The sequence below is a fragment of the Rattus norvegicus genome, chromosome 13, assembly GCF_036323735.1.
Source record: "Rattus norvegicus strain BN/NHsdMcwi chromosome 13, GRCr8, whole genome shotgun sequence".
Taxonomy (NCBI): Eukaryota; Metazoa; Chordata; class Mammalia; order Rodentia; family Muridae; genus Rattus; species Rattus norvegicus.
In genome coordinates this window covers 80840309-80845322 of record NC_086031.1, presented here as the reverse complement: position 1 = coordinate 80845322, position 5014 = coordinate 80840309, and the positions used below count along the sequence as shown (strand labels likewise).

The 5014-nt window shown below is 46.1% G+C and overlaps 1 long non-coding RNA gene across 1 annotated transcript; it reads right to left on the bottom strand.

Moving 5' to 3' along the window:
• Positions 1-913: 913 nt before the first annotated feature.
• LOC134481526 (uncharacterized) lies at positions 914-1894 on the bottom strand. Its single transcript, XR_010057091.1, has 2 exons — positions 1814-1894; positions 914-1046 (listed from the first exon to the last, which is right to left on the bottom strand). It is a non-coding gene; the product is annotated as an uncharacterized LOC134481526 (long non-coding RNA).
• Between the last annotated feature and the right edge of the window lie 3120 nt (positions 1895-5014).

Here is a 5014-nt window from a genome sequence, read left to right as displayed (position 1 = left end):
ACAACCTTAGAAGGCATCAATCCCTTAACTATGGTGCACTTTTATTATCAACAGCACGTGTAAGCCCTCTCCCTTTATCCTGGATCTTCCCTTTATCCTGGCCCCAGGTGGCCCCAGGGCCTCATGTCTAGGAACATGTGTAACCTCCCTCACACCATGTGTGGATAGCTCCAGGTAGAAGGTAACATGCTTCCAGTTTGTACAATGGAACAGTGCTAGTCTGGGGTTCTCTATCTCTTTTTAAAGTTAAATTATTTTTATTACAGTGTGTGTGTGTGTGTGTGTGTGTGTGTGTGTGTGTGCACCCATGTATGAGTGAGAGGAAGACTTGCGCACATCAGTTCTCTCCCTCCACCATGGGACCCAAGGACCAATCACACCTAGGTGGCCAGGCTCAGTGCTAAGGGCCTTTAGTCACCGGGATGTCTCACCTGCCTGCTCTATGTCTTAGTTTGCTCATCCAAAGTAATTTTTCAAAAATTATCCCCCTGCTGAAGACTTGTTTCCCATCTTGCAGTATACTGAGGAATCACAGGTCTTTTACGCCAGATGCAAAGAGGGTGAAATTTAAGCAATGGGGTGCCACAGACCCCTGAATCAGATCAGTTACCAGAATTATGGAAGTGTTCTAGCTTTAGTGACATATATTTCATCTACTTAAAATGTACAGTTCAGGACCTGGAGAGGTGACTAAAGAGTTTAGAGCACATACTGTGATGCGCACTCGACTTTAATCCCAGCATTTGGGAGGCAGAGGCAGAGGCAGAGGCAGAGGCAGAGGCAGAGGCAGGTGGATCTCAGTGAGTTCAAGGCCAACCCGGTCAACGGGAAGAATTCCAAGACAGCCAGACCTACGTAATAGACAGATGCTGTCTCAACCAAAACAAGAGAAACAAAGCAACAACAACAACAATAAAAGACAGTGTGTCTTGTTCTTGAGGAAGATATGTGGTTTCCAGAGGCCACATTGAGAGGCTCACACCAGATGCCTCTAACTCCAGCTCCAGGGGATCCAATGTCTTCTGGCCTCCTGGGGACACCTGAACCTGCATGACACACACAGACACAAACGTGTACATATAATAAAAAATAAGTAGATAAATAAATTAAAATGTATCATTCAGTGATTAAAAAAAAATACTCCTAAGGTTGTACAACCATCATCCTCACTGGCTAATTCTAGAACATTTTTATCACCTCAAAAAAAAAAAAGTCCTCGTATTCCTTAGTAATCCCCACCCCTAAATCTGGCAACTATTAACCTACTCTCTGTCTCTATGAATTTTCCTATTTTAGACATTCACACAAGTGGACTCACACACTATATTGTAGTTTGTGGCAGCTTCTTTCATTAGCATAATGTGTCCAAGGTTCAGTCCCAGTACAATGTATACCAGTATGTTATTTCTTTTACTGGCCAAATAATATTCCACTTTATGGATATACCATTTTTTGGCATTTACAGCAGCATCACTATACTTAGAAATCGAATTAATTAGGATAAGTTATATCTAAATGAGTTAAGCATTCTACCAAAATGAAGGAAAGAAAGGAGAGAAGACATTTGGGGAAAACAAGAAATTTCTATATCTTTCCATTTTTTCCAGAAAAACAAAACAGAATTCTATGCAAGCCAGAAGTGTTTTGTAAAACCTTTTTCCATTGCACACATATAGAGATACACTTTCTTAAGTCTGGAGAACATGGAACTATGCTACCTTGGTTCAATGTTTCCAGGGGATAAGGGAAACTTAAACAAACTTAAGTAGCCATCTTGAGCCTTAGTCTATCTCTCCCTGCGCCTTGACCTCACCTGCACTCTGCTAGTCAGCCCTTCTGGGTGCTCCTGGTGGTCCATCTGGAGGTCAGTCCAACAGGCAATTATGGGTGAGCTGTGGGAGAGATTAGCAGTTATGCTTAATTACAAGGAAATAAGATTTCTCTGGGGCTGCTGTGAGCGAGGGAAGCAGATACGATCAGTCAAAGTGCTTCAAGAGCCTTGGAAGGCAGCCCCTCTGCAAATATAGGGTTGGCCTTTATTGTCACTGCGGTTAATAAGCCAGATGTTCTCAAAGCATTCCTCCAACCGGTGACAGGGCTTGGAAAATTGCTACCCCTTTATTGGTTGCTGAAACCAAATAAAAATCAAATTAAAGTTTAATTCACCTCATAATTTTCTTCATGGCAGCTCTGGTTGGCAGCCTTGAGGCACAGTCAACCTCCTCCTCCACGGCATCCATCACCCTCAGCTGAAGCCCCCAGAGGCCAGCAGCTCCTTTTACCTCTGCCAGAAGTCCTCTGTGGGTGCAGGCTGCAGCTGCAGAGAGAGTTGTAGCTCTGGCTAAGATGAAAGGACATTGGGAACTGCTTGAAATTGCCAGAAAGTCTTTCCCTCGGCTCCTCTCCTCTGGGGTCTCCATGGTGACCGGGCAGGGGTCCGATAGATATTCTAGTTATGTGACTTGGGCCACTCCTATATCCAGCCTCCCACAGGGTTGACTCCCACATGCAGGGCAGGTTGTAGCTACTTCTGCGATCCAGGCAGTGCCTGTCGTAACAAGGGTTTAATCAGTATTTCTTGCACTTTTGCGAAGATTTTCCTAGTGAGTGAATGAAGAGCAAATCACTTTCTAGGTGTTTCCTTTTAACATAATCTTTTTTCTTTCATTGTCTTCCCTCCTTTTCTCTTCCTTCTTTCCCTTTCCTTGACACAGGGATATCCAAGACGTCTGGGGCACCGCTCCAGCGCTAACATGATTCCACATGTGTTGTGAGTTAGCAGCCTGCTACTGTCTGTGTAAACGCAAGAGCTGGGTTTTGCCGTTCTGAAATGCACCAATGAAAGCCAGCAGCCTCCTCCTTGAAATCAGACGGGGTGCAAAGACAGGAGACCGTGATAGACCCAGGAGGTATCAAACATAGAGGAACCTCTCGGCGGCGGAGCACTGATTCATAAAAAGTCACTGCGGGGACACATGTGACCACCAGGCAGGGGTGCAAACCCTTCTTCACAGCCAGCCCCTGTGCACCCACTCATTTTACAGCCCGTGCCAAGGAAGATGGGACGGAAGGCTGGTGTGAGTGGCTGTAGGCTGGCGGCCGGAGAGGATGATGGGGTGGCTGATTGACACCTTACACTCAGGCAAGAGCTGGGATAGAGACATAAAGTAGAAATGGATCCAGGGAGTGCTCCACAGAGGATGTAACAGAGAGATATGGAAGCAAGGATTAGCTCCCTCTCGGTGTGATAGAGTAAGCACTAGATCCTTGTGAGGGGAGCTGGGGGGGAGGGGGCGACAAGGGGATGAAGGTGATGTAACACAGGAGGCCTTGCCTACCTTCCTTACCAGGCATTTTCCTTACCTTTAAAGACACTGAAGGTTTTAATGCAGGTCGCCATGCTAATCACTGCACTTATGAGTGGGAAACTTTTTTGTTTTTTGCTTGCTTGTTATATTCTTCTGTGGGGATCGTGCCCAAAGGGCTCGGCTCACACCGAGCACTTACTCTACGGTTCGGGGCTGCGTCTCAGCCTGCTTTTTCGAATAGGAATTTTTCCTTTAAGGACCTAGTGTCTTCAGCATGGCATATTTCCTGGCATGACATTACAGAAAAAGCACGGAAGCAGTTCTATTGCCCAGAAACACTGTTACCTCACTGTATGAAGTGTAGTGTGCTTCCCGAAGCTGTGTCTAATCTAATCGCCTTCTGTTTCCGCTGTCACGGAAGTGGCGGAGCGAACGAAGCACTCTGGTTTGAATTCGTGAACTAGTTCGTCTTTCTGGCATTCCCGGTGAGTTTTCAGTTTGCTGCTGACAGAGACAGGCGCTTTCTAGAGGCCCTCTGCCTCCCACAGCCCCTGCATCTTTGAGCTGGCAGCAGACACTGACAGGCCCTGATACAGAGAGAGGTTTGCTCCACAGGCGGTCCAGAGCACACGCGTGGGCTCCTGGGATACTGGACACTGCTATTTCGTCCATTCCTTTAACGTCACGGTTTGTTTTGCTTCAGTTTAGCATTTTCTGGACAACCAGGCTTACTCCAAGATTGTGCATAGAAAGACTGGTAGATAAAAATGAAGGGGAGGGGCTCGCTGAGTGAGGGAAAAAGTATGGCTGAGACGGGAGGGGGAGAACATGAAGGAAGTGGAGATGCAGCAGGTTTGGGGACTTTATTTTTCTATCTTGTTTTTAAAATGGGACTCCAGGGCCAGTAAGATGGCTCAGTGGGCAAAGGTGACTGCTACCAAGCCTGAAGACCTGAGTTTGATCCCCGGGGACCCATATAGTGGAAGGAGAGACTTCTGAAAATTGTCCTCTGACCTCCACACATATAAAATACAAACATTGATATAATATTTTTTTAAAGATAAGCTAATAGTAGTACTGCTCTTCTGGAGTTATGAGGATTAGGGTACAGGGCCTTTGCCCACTTCGCCTCCACTAGCAACTGTCTCTCCTTCAGTTCCCCTCCAATATCATCTCACAACAAGGCTGTCTACCTGTGCAAAAGCCACTGTTTTCCTTTGTTCTCTAATGGTTTAACCTGCTCTGTTTTTCCTTACAGCAATTATTAGAACCCACACATCCCACACTTACTGGTTTTGCTGTTTGTTTGTTTGTTTGTTTGTTGTTTGCCTTCCCTCAAAGGAATATCAACATACCTGGCCCTGGAACTTTCTCTGCTATATCCAAGCATCTTACACAATGCCTGGCACATAGTAAGCTTTTAGTGAATGAATGAATGAATGAATGAATGAATGAATGAATGGGTTCTCCAATGGCACAGGCAGGAATGGGGATAAGAGACATGAGTCTCCCATCCCTTAGGTATCAGACTACTGGACTCCAGAGACTTGAAAAGAGCCCCATGCTGGGAGACGGTAAAGGGTGAAGACCTGTTTAGAGACTTGTCTTCTAGGAAGAGATTTCAGTCCTGGCATCTTCCTGGACCACCTTGCAAGGGAGACTGGAGGAGCTGAGACAATAATGGGCACGCTGGGTAGGGCTACACC